Source organism: Mytilus edulis, chromosome 11, assembly GCF_963676685.1.
Source record: "Mytilus edulis chromosome 11, xbMytEdul2.2, whole genome shotgun sequence".
Classification (NCBI taxonomy): Eukaryota; Metazoa; Mollusca; class Bivalvia; order Mytilida; family Mytilidae; genus Mytilus; species Mytilus edulis.
Genome location: NC_092354.1, coordinates 27,377,073 through 27,393,389, shown reverse-complemented (window position 1 = coordinate 27,393,389; position 16,317 = coordinate 27,377,073).

Genomic DNA, 16,317 nt, shown 5'->3' with positions numbered 1-16,317 from the left:
AAATAATACAACAGCAAACCTGTTGTCGGTATATTGATAACTTTTCGACATTTTACTGTAAATTTGACAATATTTTTGATAATTGTAATTGATGTTACCTTTAATCGGTCATTTGACCGAAATATCTTCTAACCTGTATTGACAAATGTATTTGAGGTCAATTTGAAAAAAACAAACCTTCATTATAGAATTATAATACTTTTTTTTAGTAAATTTTACCACTTTTTGGATAATTTATTCAGATGTTACCTTCAATTGACCATATTTATAGGATAATTGTTAATAGTACAACAGCGAACCTGTTGTTGGTATTTTTGATAAATTTTCGTCATTTTACTCTTAATTTGACCTTTTTTTGATAATTGTAATTTGTTACCTCTAATCGGTCATTTGACCAAAACAACTTTCTAATATGTATTGATAATTGTATTTGATGTTACCTTAAATCGGTCATTTGACCGAAATATCTTCTTACATGTATTGACAAATGTATTTGAAGTCAATTTGAAAAAAAACCAAACCTTCATTATAGAATTATAATACTTTTTTTTAGTAAATTTTATCACTTTTGGGAAAATTTATTCAGATGTTACCTTCAATTGACCATATTTATAGGAGAATTGTTAATAATACCACAGCAAACCTTTTGTCGGTATATTGATAACTTTTCGACATTTTATTGTAAATTTGAAAATATTTTTGATAATTGTAATTGATGAGACCTTAAATCGGTCATTTGACTAAGACAACTTTCTAATGTGTATTGATAATTGTATCAGAAGTCATCTTGAACCAATCAAAAGTTAACTATAAATATCTAAATAATTTCAATAAATTTTACCACTTTTTAGACTTCTAATATTTATTGGTAATTGCATTTGATGATACATTAAATCGGTCATTTCACCAGTTTTGACCTTTTTTTGATAATTGTTATTTGTTACCTCTAATCGGTCATTTGACCAAAACAACTTTCTAATATGTATTGATAATTGTATTTGATGTTACCTTAAATCGGTCATTTGACCGAAATATCTTCTTACATGTATTGACAAATGTATTTGAAGTCAATTTGAAAAAAAAACAAACCTTCATTATAGAATAATAATACTTTTTTTAGTAAATTTTACCACTTTTTGGGATAATTCATTCAGATGTTACCTTCAATTGACCATATTTATAGGATAATTGTTAATAATACAACAGCGAACCTGTTGTCGGTATATTGATAACTTTTCGACATTTTACTGTAAATTTGACAATATTTTTGATAATTGTAATTGATGATACCTTAAATCGGTCATTTGACTAAGACAACTTTCTAATATGTATTGATAATTGTATCAGAAGTCATCTTGAACCAATCAAAAGTTAACTATAAATATCTAAATAATTTCAATAAATTTTACCACTTTTTAGACTTCTAATATTTATTGGTAATTGCATTTGATGATACATTAAATCGGTCATTTCACCAGTTTTGACCTTTTTTTGATAATTGTTATTTGTTACCTCTAATCGGTCATTTGACCAAAACAACTTTCTAATATGTATTGATAATTGTATTTGATGTTACCTTAAATCGGTCATTTGACCGAAATATCTTCTTACATGTATTGACAAATGTATTTGAAGTCAATTTGAAAAAAAAAACCTTCATTATAGAATAAAAATACTTTTTTTAGTAAATTTTACCACTTTTTGGGATAATTCATTCAGATGTTACCTTCAATTGACCATATTTATAGGATAATTGTTAATAATACAACAGCGAACCTGTTGTCGGTATATTGATAACTTTTCAACATTTTACTGTAAATTTGACAATATTTTTGATAATTGTAATTGATGAGACCTTAAATCGGTCATTTGACTAAGACAACTTTCTAATATGTATTGATAATTGTATCAGAAGACATCTTGAACCAATCAAAAGTTAACTATAAATATCTAAATAATTTCAATAAATTTTACCACTTTTTAGACTTCTAATATTTATTGATAATTGCAGTTGATGATACATTAAATCGGTCATTTCACCAGTTTTGACCTTTTTTGATAATTGTAATTTGTTACCTCTAATCGGTCATTTGACCAAAACAACTTTCTAATATGTATTGATAATTGTATTTGATGTTACCTTAAATCGGTCATTTGACCGAAATATCTTCTTACATGTATTGACAAATGTATTTGAAGTCAATTTGAAGAAAAAAAACCCTTCCTTATAGAATAATAATACTTTTTTTAGTAAATTTTACCACTTTTGGGATAATTCATTCAGATGTTACCTTGAATTGACCATATTTATAGGATAATTGTTAATAATAATACAACAGCGAACCTGTTGTCGGTATATTGATAACTTTTCGACATTTTACTGTAAATTTGACAATATTTTTGATAATCGTAATTGATGATACCTTAAATCGGTCATTTGACTAAGACAACTTTCTAATATGTATTGATAATTGTATCAGAAGTCATCTTGAACCAATAAAAAGTTAACTATAAATATCTAAATAATTTCAATAAATTTTACTACTTTTTAGACTTCTAATATTTATTGGTAATTGTATTTGATGATACATTAAATCGGTCATTTCTCCAAGACAACTTTCTAATATGTATTGGTAATTGTATTTGATGTTACCTTAAATCGGTCATTTGACCGAAATATCTTCTTACATGTATTGACAAATGTATCTGAAGTCAATTTGAAAAAAAAACCTTCATTATAGAATAATAATACTTTTTTTAGTAAATTTTACCACTTTTTGGGATAATTCATTCAGATGTTACCTTGAATTGACCATATTTATAGGATAATTGTTAATAATACAACGGCGAACCTGTTGTCGGTATATTGATAACTTTTCGACATTTTACTGTAAATTTGACAATATTTTTGATAATTGTAATTGATGATACCTTAAATCGGTCATTTGACTAAGACAACTTTCTAATATGTATTGATAATTGTATCAGAAGTCATCTTGAACCAATCAAAAGTTAACTATAAATATCTAAATAATTTCAATAAATTTTACCACTTTGTAGACTTCTAATATTTATTGGTAATTGTATTTGATGATACATTAAATCGGTCATTTCACCAAGACAACTTTCTAATATGTATTGGTAATTGTATTTGATGTTACCTTAAATCGGTCATTTGACCGAAATATCTTCTTACATGTATTGACAAATGTATCTGAAGTCAATTTGAAAAAAAAAACCTTCATTATAGAATAATAATACTTTTTTTAGTAAATTTTACCACTTTTTGGGATAATTCATTCAGATGTTACCTTCAATTGACCATATTTATAGGATAATTGTTAATAATACAACAGCGAACCTGTTGTCGGTATATTGATAACTTTTCGACATTTTACTGTAAATTTGACAATATTTTTGATAATTGTAATTGATGATACCTTAAATCGGTCATTTGACTAAGACAACTTTCTAATATGTATTGATAATTGTATCAAAAGTCATCTTGAACCAATCAAAAGTTAACTATAAATATGTAAATAATTTCAATAAAATTTACCACTTTTTAGACTTGTAATAATTATTGGTAATTGTATTTGATGTTACCTTAAATCGGTCATTTCACCAAGACAACTTTCTACTATGTATTGATAATTGTATTTGATGTTACCTTTAATCGGTCATTAGACCGAAATATCTTCTAACCTGTATTGACAAATATATTTAAAATCAATTTAAACAAACCAAACCTCGATATACGATTATAATTCTTTTTTAGTAAATTTTACCACTTTTAAGAAAACTCTTTCAGATGTTAACTTAAAATGACCACTTTCATAGGATAATTGTAAATAATACAACAGCGAACCTGTTGTCGGTTTATTGATGACTTTTCGACATTTTACTGTAAATTTGACAATGTTTTTGATAACTGTAATTGATGATACCTTAAATTGACCATATTTATAGGAGAATTGTTAATAATAGAACAGCGAACCTGTTGTCGGTATATTGATAACTTTTCGACATTTTACTGTAAATTTGACAATATTTTTGATAATTGTAATTGATGATACCTTTAATCGGTCTTTTGACCGAAATATCTTCTAACCTGTATTGACAAATGTATTTGAAGTCAATTTGAAAAAAACAAACCTTCATTATAGAATTATAATACTTTTTTTTAGTAAATTTTACCACTTTTTGGATAATTTATTCAGATGTTTCCTTCAATTGACCATATTTATAGGATAATTGTTAATAGTACAACAGCGAACCTGTTGTCGGTATTTTTGATAAATTTTCGTCATTTTACTGTAAATTTGACCTTTTTTTGATAATTGTAATTTGTTACCTCTAATCGGTCATTTGACCAAAACAACTTTCTAATATGTATTGATAATTGTATTTGATGTTACCTTAAATCGGTCATTTGACCGAAAAATCTTCTTACATGTATTGACAAATGTATTTGAAGTCAATTTGAAAAAAAAACAAACCTTCATTATAGAATTATAATACTTTTTCATTAAATTTTACCACTTTTGGGAAAATTTATTCAGATGTTACCTTCAATTGACCATATTTATAGGAGAATTGTTAATAATACAACAGCAAACCTGTTGTCGGTATATTGATAACTTTTCGACATTTAATTGTAAATTTGAAAATATTTTTGATAATTGTAATTGATGATACCTTAAATCGGTCATTTGACTAAGCCAACTTTCTAATATGTATTGATAATTGTATCAGAAGTCATCTTGAACCAATCAAAAGTTAACTATCAATATCTAAATAATTTCAATAAATTTTACCACTTTTTAGACTTCTAATATTTATTGGTAATTGTATTTGATGATACATTAAATCGGTCATTTCACCAAGACAACTTTCTAGTATGTATTGGTAATTGTATTTGATGTTACCTTAAATCGGTCATTTGACCGAAATATCTTCTTACATGTATTGACAAATGTATATGAAGTCAATTTGAAGAAAAAAAAACCTTCATTATAGAATAATAATACTTTTTTTAGTAAATTTTACCACTTTTTGGGATAATTCATTCAGATGTTACCTTCAATTGACCATATTTATAGGATAATTGTTAATAATACAACAGCGAACCTGTTGTCGGTATATTGATCACTTTTCGACATTTTACTGTAAATTTGACAATTTTTTTGATAACTGTAATTGATGATACCTTAAAATGGTCATTTGATTAAGACAACTTTCTAATATGTATTGATAATTGTATCAGAAGTCAACTTGAACCAATCAAAAGTAAACTATAAATATGTAAATAATTTCAATAAATTATACCACTTTTTAGACTTCTAATATTTATTGGTAATTGTATTTGATGATACCTTAAATCGGTCATTTCACCAAGACAACTTTCTAATATGTATTGGTAATTGTATTTGATGTTACCTTAAATCGGTCATTTGACCGAAATATCTTCTTACATGTATTGACAAATGTATTTGAAGTCAATTTGAAAAAACCAAACCTTCATTAGAGAATCATAATACTTTTTTTTAGTAATTTTACTACTTTTTGGATAATTCATTCAGATGTTGCCTTCAATTGACCATATTTATAGGATTATTGTTAATAATACAACAGCGAACCTGATGTCGGTTTATTGATAACTTTTCGACATTTTACTGTAAATTTGACAATATTTTTGATAATTGTAATTGATGATACCTCAAATCAGTCATTTGACTAAGACAACTTTCTAATATGTATTGATAATTGTATCAGAAGTCATCTTGAACCAATCAAAAGTTAACTATAAATATGTAAATAATTTCAATAAATTTTACCACTTTTTACACTAATATTTATTGGTAATTGTATTTGATGTTACCTTAAATCGGTCATTTCACCTAGACAACTTTATAATATGTATTGATAATTGTATTTGATGTTACCTCAAATCGGTCATTTGACCGAAATATCTTCTTACATGCATTTACAAATGTATTTGAAGTAAATTTGAAAAAAACAAACCTTCATTATAGAATTATAATACTTTTTTTTAGTAAATTTTACCACTTTTTGGATAATTTATTCAGATGTTACCTTCAATTGACCCTATTTATAGGATAATTGTTAATAATACAACAGCGAACCTGTTGTTGGTATTTTTGATAAATTTTCGTCATTTTACTGTACATTTGACATTTTTTTGATAATTGTAATTTGCTACCTCTAATCGGTCATTTGACCAAGACAACTTTCTAATATGTAATGATAATTGTATTTGATGTTACCTTAAATCGGTCATTTGACCGAAATATCTTCTTACATGCATTTACAAATGTATTTGAAGTCAATTTGAAAAAAACAAACCTTCATTATAGAATTTTAATACTTTTTTTTAGTAAATTTTACCACTTTTTGGATAATTTGTTCAGATGTATTGATAATTGTATCAGAAGTCATCTTGAACCAATCAAAAGTTAACTATAAATATGTAAATAATTTCAATAAATTTGACCACTTTTTAGACTTCTAATATTTATTGGTAATTGTATTTGATGTTACCTTAAATCGGTCATTTCACCAAGACATTTTTCTAATATGTATTGATAATTGTATTCGATGTTATACTAAATGAATACTAAAAAGATATAAAATTAACAATCAAACGATGCCAAATGAATATTTAAACGATATCAAATGAATACTAAAACGATATAAAATTAATATTCAAACACTATCAAATGAATATAGGAACGATTACAAATGAATGATCAAGCGATAACAAATGAATATTCGAACAAAACCAAATAAATATTCAAACGATATCAAATGATTATTCAAACGATATCAAATGATTATTCAAACAATATCAAATGAATATTCAAACTCATAAGTCGGTGTATACAAAAGATCAATAAGCGTCCATAGAGAGGCGGACGATACCAAATTAATATTCAAACAACTCATCAGTCGATATTAACAAACGATCGATAATCTTCTATAGAGAGGCTGGAGAAACCAAATGATTATTCAAACGATTACAAATGAATATTAAAACGATATCAAATGAATATTAAAACGATATCAAATGAATATTCAAACGATACCAAATAATTGATTAATTGATTGTTGGTTGCTTAACGTCAAGTAGCAAATATTTCACGCATATTCAGGACGCGAACAAGTTCACAATAAATACAAAAGGTAGGGTGATACAATAGATGCCATATGGGACGATGGTCGGGGAAATTTGGATTGCCACTGGAAAATGAGGGTATATTGGATAGGGACAGAAATTGTGCCTGGCAACAGGCCACCTACGGACCCCTCAAAGAGTTGTTGCAAGGGTTCTCAACGTGCAAGGACCGTTGCACTCTCTTTTCACGAGGCATCATATATAACATCTCCCTTCTGACCGGACGTGACTGCGAACTTGATGCAATCCGCACAGCTAAACGGACGCCCCACTTCGGCATCTGTTTTACTGCAGGTCGGGATAAGACCAAGAGACCATATTTATATACCCCAGTCACCCCTGGGTTGATATCAAATGAGTATTAGAACAATACCACATGGATATTCAAACGATACCAAATGAATATTCAAACTATATCAAATGAATACTCAAACGATATCAAATTAACATTCAAACAATGTCAAATGAATTTTCAAACGATACAAAATTTATATTCAAACAATATCAAATGAATATTGGAACGATGACAAATGAATATTCAAGCCATACCAAATGAATATTCGAACAATACCAAATGAATATTCGATCAATATCAAATGAATACTTAAACGATATTAAATGAATATTCAAACTCATTAGTCGGTATATACAAACCTTCGATAATCCTCTATAGAGAGGCGGACGATACCATGAGTATTCAAAATCATTAGTCGACATATACAAACGATCGTTAATTCTTTTATAGAGAGGCGAACGATACCAATTAGCTATTTAAACGCATTAGTTGATACATACAAACGATTGATCATTCTATAGAGAATGAAGATACCAATTGAATATTCAAACAAGAACCAAATGAATAGAGAATAGAGGAAGTTTTGGGACAGAGATTAGGAATAGACAAAGCCAGAGAAGGGATGGTGTACGGGAAAACATCCAATAATATGTCCCCCTTCTGTCATCTCAACATGAGATGCACCCCTGATCTGGACAATGTTGAAATGAACAATTCGTTTAGGGATCAAATGAAGAACACCACGGAAGAGACAAGAAATACTTTCACGGACAGAATAATCCGAACATTAGACGGTTTCCTGGAAGAAAAAAAGGAAACAATAACAACTATAAGAAGAGAGGCGAAAGAAAAAATTGGAACTACAAGTAAAAGTGCAGGTACAGCAAGATCCATCATGTACAAAAAAAATAGAACTAAACATGCTAAAGGACCATAATGACAGGAAGTTAGCAGAATTCAAAGCAGCAATCCGTTACAAACAACCCGAAAAAACATAATGGGCCACATGACCAAAGGAAAAGATACAGGGACACTTCATATATTTATAATACTATGGAAATTTATTATGTTGTCATTGGATTTTTTAATTTCTTGTTTAATAAAACAAGTGTTAATCTGTCATCTTTAAAATTGGATTTAAATGTTTTAGCAGCACTTCTACCACTCCTCATTACATATAAGTTAAGTTATCCGTGTTAATTAAGGTATCAATATATTTGAAAACACATGTTTACTTTCCAACTACTGACATATTGGGTCAGCTGAGGTCAACATCATGATTAATCATTAAGTAGATGTACGATAAAATGTGTGCATTTAGTTTCCATTTGTCTGTGATTGCAGACAGCTGGTTTACCCACTGTGGTTTGTTTTAGGCGTAAAAGTTATATACTTATAGGACAAGCCCTGGATTGGTTTTATCTGTACTGGAGAACTATGACATTAATAACTGTTATAAATAATTGCTTAATGAATTCTGTAAACAATTTATGGTCAGTGGCACAGTGGGATACCCTGTAGATAAAGTTAAGATTATCTACTGATTAAATGACAAACACATGTTGAAAGTGATGAGCACATTTATAAGCCAATATGTATATACAGGTCAATATTTAAAAGTAACACAACTTCAAATAATATTTGTTTGTAGAAAAGATATCATTATATTAAATAATATTTATTTAAAATTTAACTTCCTAAATATTGCTTTTCCAAATTGTATTTGATTTTTCACAAACATTTCAAATACACAAAAACATGTTCAGTTACATTTCATCAATAATTATATAAACAAAGATAAAAAAAAAATTCTCTTTATTATTTTCCTATTTTTATGCTTACACAAATATACAAGAAGAATATTGGAACACATGATCTATCAACACTAGTTAAAAAAAAACTGTTAGAAAGATTGAGATATTACAAATAATTTTGTTAAAATTTTGTTATAAATATAAATAAATCAAATACTGAAATGATTAATAAAATGCTAATGATTTGATATTTTAATTGGTGCAGTTTTTGATTCAAAGTTCATAATGAATTGTATCTTCCTTTGACATTAATTTCTCCTTGTATCTGCCTTTCTCTTTCTCCTTCTTTTTCTTTATATAATAATACCAGGTCAAAAGAACCGTTAGATTATATTTGACACTGACACTCTTATACATAGTACAAGCTCAGTGGGGGTGCTACAGATAACAATTTGCAGAAGCTGTCTGCTAATAATCATAACAAATTTTAGAAATCTGATACTCCCTAGTAACTAGTGAGATTTTTGGGGCTAGACTATACAGTATATAATTGTGATCGCATTTATAACTATCAGATTGGCAATCGTCAATATTAAGAATGGCTCGAAGATTTAAAAAGAAAGTAAAAACTGTTAAACAAAACTAGAGGCCCTAAAGAGCCTGTGTCGCTCACCTTGGTCTATTTGCATATCAAAAAATGGACACAGATAAATTTATGACAAAATTGTGTTTTGGTGATGATGTGTTTTTAGATCTTTAATTACTGAACATTCTTGTTTCTACAATTATCTCTTTCTATAATGAACTGTGCCAAATAATTACACTGGAAAATATTTTCTAAAAATTTACAAAATTTAATAAAAATTGACTATAAAGGGCATAAATTCCTTGAGGGATCCACTGACAATTTTGGTCATGTTGACTTATTTGTAGATCTTACTTTGCTGAGCATGTTTGCTGTTTACAGTTTATCTCTATCTATAATAATATTCAAGATAATAACCAAAATCTGCAAAATTACTAATTCGGGGGCAGCAACCCAATAACGGGTTTTCCTATTTGTCTGAATAATTCAGGGCAGATAGATCTTGACTTAATGAATAATTAATCCCATGTCAGGTTTGCTCTAAATGCTTTGGTTTCAGAGTTATAAGCCAAAATCTACATTTTACTCCTATGTTCTATATTTAGCCATGGCAGCCATCTTGGTTGGTTGGTCGGGTCACGCCACACAATTTTTAAACGAGTAACCCTAATGATGATTGTGGCCAAGTTTGGTTACATTTGGCCAAGTAGTTTCAGAGGAGACGATTTTTGTAAAAGAATACTAAAATTTCTGAAAAATGGTTAAAAATTGACTATAAAGGGCAATAACTCCTTAAGAGGTCAACTGACAATTTTAGTCATGTTGACCTATTTGCAGATCTTACTTTGCTGAGCATTTTTGCTGTTTACAGTTTATCTCTATCTATAATAGTATTCAAGATAATAACCAAAATCTGCAAAATTTCCTTAAAATTACTAATTCAGGGGCAGCAACCCAATAACGGGGTTTCCTATTTGTCTACATAATTCAAGGCAGATAGATCTTGACCTAATAAACAATTTTTTCCCGTCAGATTTGCTCTAAATGCTTTGGTTTTTGAGTTATAAGCCAAAATCTACATTTTACTTCTATGTTCTATTTTTAGCCATGGCGGCATTCTTGGTTGGTTGGTCGGATCACGCCACACAATTTTTAAACGAGTAACCCTAATGATGATTGTGGCCAAGTTTGGTTATATTTAGCCCAGTAGTTTCAAAGGAGAAGATTTTAGTAAAAGAATACTAAAATTTCTGAAAAATGGTTAAAAATTGACTATAAAGGGCAATAACTCCTTAAGGGGTCAACTGACAATTTTGGTCATGTTGACTTATTTGCAGATCTTACTATGCTGAACATTATTGCTGTTTACAGTTTATCTCTATCTATAATAGTATTCAAGATAATAACCAAAATCTGCAAAATTTCCTAAAAATTACTAATTCGGGGGCAGCAACCCAATGACGGATTTTCCTATTTGTCTAAAAATTTCAGGGCAGATAGATCTTGACCTAATAGACAAATTAACCCCTTGTCAGATTTGCTCTTTATGCTTTGGTTTCAGAGTTATTAGCCAAAATCTACATGTTACCCCACTGTTCTATTTTTAGCCATGGCGGCCATCTTGGTTGGTTGGTCGGGTCACGCCACACAATTTTCAAACTAGATACCCCAATGATGATTGTGGCCAAGTTTGGTTTAATTTGGCCCAGTCGTTTCAGAGGAGAAGATTTTTGTAAAAGTTTACAGACGACGGACGCCAAGTGATGAGAAAAGCTCACTTGACCTTTCAGGTCAGGTGAGCTAAAAATAGAAAACTCGATCGGGTTTCTAGAAAGAAAAGACAAAAAAGACACAGGTATATAAAGCTAAGCAATATGTATATAACAGAACTACAGAATCAAATTCTACGAATATTGATGAAGTGACAGTCGCTGCCGATGACCACCGTGGACACTGACCAACACGCAAATGAAAACAGTACAATGTCACGTACAGCAGAATTGCAAAAGGATTCGACATCCGCGCTGAAGTCGCCAAATGAAGCTTTGTCGGTGATGTCATATATGGTTGAAGGACTTCTTGCCAACACAGATGCTTCATCAAGCAGTAGCAATAGTATGTCGAATAGTTATCAAAAGAATCAGGATTATAATTCAGAGTCAAACTATGACTTTGTCTCGGCATATCAAGCTACATACGAACACAATACCCCAATCTCTTCTGTTAATGCTGAACAACCCTTCCACAGACAAGTAAACGCTTCAAAAGGCATTGTATTTGCGGAGGATTTGCCAAATTTAGACAACGTGTCTACTTCTTTGCGCAAGCAATTTTAGAAAGTAAGGACATAAACCTTTCTTTATTACTTTTTCCAAAGAACGAGGTTCCCAAAAACGCTCTGTCTTTTCTGAAAGGTTAACTGTAGAGTTATCCGCCCCTAAGGATCTTCGTCTAAAAAAAATGTTTGACCCTTGATGAGTTCACAAAGGCCTTCTGGAAATTGCGGAATATCGTTTGTAAAGTATACCCTCCACGGCGAGATGAGCTAGATCAATACAGGGCCGATATAAATGATATGGCCTATAACTACAGAAACAGATTTTTATAAATATCACAAATTGTTTTCGGCTTAGGCAGCCAATGCTATCATAGAACATAATATCACAATTAGGGAAAGATAGAAGACCGTCTAATGCATTTGGTAATGAATGTTTTCCAAAGTAGAGATTGCAAACTATGTGGAGATTACGACCACACAACGACAATTCTGCAAAAAACAGGTTCAGTCCATTAATTACCAGTCATCAAGTGTATTTGGCATATGTTCGGTAGTATTAAAGGGAAACTTCGCAAAAAAAATCAAAAATTGATATTATGTTCATTCTGTATAAAAATGCTCAAATTCATAGATATTAAAGTTTTATTCCGCTAGATAAGCGATCACCATCGATTTTAAATTAAGAGTATTAATTCTCTGAGTTCCGCCATTTTGTCCTTCTTTCCCGATTAATGAAACGATATGTCTATAAACCACAAAGAAACAAAACTACAGTAACCGATGTAGTCGTAATTGCGTGTCGATATCTTGTCAATCGTACGGTTGTTTTATCCGACTAACTAACCATGGTCTGTTGTTTTTAAACTTGATATTAGAATTAGGTGAAAAGTCAAAGTTGAAATCATAAATAAGTGTTCCGTGAAAATTGTTTTCGAAAATCTAATTTGTTCATAATTCTTTAAAGTAATAAACCGTTTTCAAATAAATTTTTATCTTCCCTCTTCTGATTACCAGCATGGCTAAAGGTATTACTTCCAAAGGTATTGTGAGGGGTGTGAGGTGACACGTCCAGGTATTCAAGCGATTTCCTGTCGGGCTTGCAAGTTCACGCATCGTTTCACTTCTGCAGGTATTGATCAGTGTACACGGCTGATAACATTTAACTTTCCATTTTGAACTATCAGATGTATAATATACAACTCTGTCTTACTTGTCATTACCAAACTCATACGCTTGTTTATAAATAACATTTCTGGTGTAAAGAATATTATTCATAAAAATATAAATAATACCCAAAAAATAAGATTTGATGAAATTAAAATCTATTTAAATATTTTTTCCCAGGGTGAATTTGGGAAAATGTAATATATACTCATTGTCAAAAGTGAAGGACAGATTGGAACATACCAGAAATATTGATTTAAAAATATGTACGCACTTGCCGACGATTCGTTTATACGACTGGATAGAAAGTTACGGAACTATAGCGCAATTTAAAATATATACATGTATACATTGAACATAAGAAAAAAACATATATTTTGAATAAATAGGGGTAAAAGTGTTGTAAATAGACTAGTCCACGTATGCCAACAGTATGTAATCATCGAATGTCGATAGACTATTGTATACCTGAAGAACAAGAAGAGAACCAATTTGATTTAAATACAGGTCGATGTATAACTTTTGCTTTGGTACATTGAAGTTGTGGACATAGTAAAATCACAGATTTATATTTCAATAAGATTGTTCTCGAACAAAGGAAGGAATTCGTCATCACAATTGTTATATATGCCACTGGACGAACACTAATTATCCCGAAGGGATGTGAATATTTTGCTGGGAAACTTTTGAGTATCAAAGTTTCAAATTAATTTCGGGATTTATTTTTTTTCTTGGTATTCAATAACAGAAAAAAGAAAAAATTACTTGTCCGCTAAATAGGGGTATTCTTGTCAGATGAAAGACTTTTAGTTATATTTAAAAAAAAATAGGGAAATATGACATTAAATTGGTTCTGTCTTTTTTTTAAACATCGTTAAAAAGATGTGTGTCTAAGGTGAACGCCACAAGAACCCTGTAATACTAGTACGAGAGTATAGCATGTAAACATTCCTTCTCAATAATATGGTTGTATTGGAAATCTTTTCATACAGATTGACAACTCATTGTCCGATATGCATGTAATATTTGCCACATGACGCCCATAGTTCTTTCTACCATCATCATCTTATTCTTTGATATTGCTGTCAACATCGATGGTTCACACCCAAACAAAATGGGAGTAATGGACCTTCAGAGCTTCTCCGTGTTATACACTTGTGAAATATATAGACGAAATTTCTGTATTGAAATGAATATACATCTCACAAACAGGATTTTCAAATAACGATTTTGAGTAATCACCTTACAAACCAATATAAACGTATGGCAAGATATAACCATGAAGGAATTTAGTTTTTGTCAGACACAAGAACTCATCACTATCATAAACGTATACGTATATATGCATACAATTTCAACTATCAAGAACAAGCGGTCGATGTCGATAGTCCGTTTTCTAACTGTTCGAGTTAGACATGTCACTTGTTCATTCTTGAAAGCCTTCATATTCCCCGTCTAACGATGGGAACTGTTTCTGATTGTGTTGACTATAAATGCTTGTATGGTAATTCTGTTGTTTATCTGTACAAGCGGTTGCATTTCCTCTCCTTTCCCAACAAACAAACGAACGAAACGCTACTAGTCTGCTTTCTCTGGAGCTCATCCTCAATGGCTCTTATACGTCAGGAAACTTACATGTATACTAATAATGATTGTTTTAAGAACAACGATGTATGGATGAACTATTCTAAATTCGTCAATATCAGTTATGCATGACTAAAATATAACTTTTATTACAACTACTGTATTACTTATTTGGATTAATGACGGCTATCATGTTCAACATTGCACAACTATTATCATAGAATTAAAAAAAAATCCTCAAAAATCCTTAAAAAAAAAAATGCCTTAGCTTAGATAATTGGTATTTTGTCACAAAAAGTTCGTGTAAATGATTGTCAAATGAATTTAATTATGTAAGAATAAAATGTTAAAAAGAAACTAAAAAAAACCATGTATGTTGTATTTTTTTGTCAATTAAAAACTTTAAAATTGCAATAGTTTCATTAGCATTTAAACACAGCCAGATTTGAATACAAGTTAAGAAATTCCGGTAAAGTCAATGATATCAAACAGATGTACAATGGTATATCAAATTGGGTAATATTGCATTTAGTTTTTATTAAAGATTAAAACTACTATTTTTTACTTCATATTTGAATCTTTACGCCAATTGCCGCTAAGAAAGTAATCAAAAATTGTTTCCTTTTATTTTTATACATTTTCGGATTTACGAATCTGAATTTTATTTTCAATTAATTTACACAATTTAATTATTGAATCTTTATTCTCATCGTGTATTAAATCTTAGTGTATTAACATCGTGACATCATACTCTTTCTAATACTTTCTGTATATCCTTTCCAAATAACAACATTTATACCTGTGTACGCTTGAACTCACACCTGCGGCTAAATAGCTACAAGGTAAACGAATTGACCTCAAGCCGAGAAATATACAGTGACCTTTACAAAATAATATACACACTCTGCTCACACATTAGTTGCATTGAAATGATTATCAAAACAATAACGGTAAATAGACAAATAAATAGTAAAAATGTTCAATAAATATTTTATGAATAAAATCTCAACAATAATTAATTAAATTTATTCAAAAACATTTACTAGAGACAGAGACATATAATTTTATAGGAGTTTAATTCAATGAATACAAAACGGTATATGCATATTCATTTTCGTTCATTATTATATTGTGGTTAATAACTACGACCATTCGTCAGCTGTGCGCTTTTAATTACGTATATTGTCGATAAGCTATAAGAGTTAAACAGATTTTATTTTCCCCCAGAATTCAATAAATCGGGCTAATACGTCACGACCCACTCGAGAATTCAACCAAAAAAGTTACAAATACTTGATTTTCTCCGTTATTAGAAGGAATATAAATTTAAAATTTTGCAAATGTGTTTTTTATGTTAAGATGAACATAATTAGATGATAAGTAAAAAATCGCGGAATTTCCCTTTAACCGAAAATTGTGTATTTCTTAGTAAATTAACTTATTTGAATTCAAATAAATAAT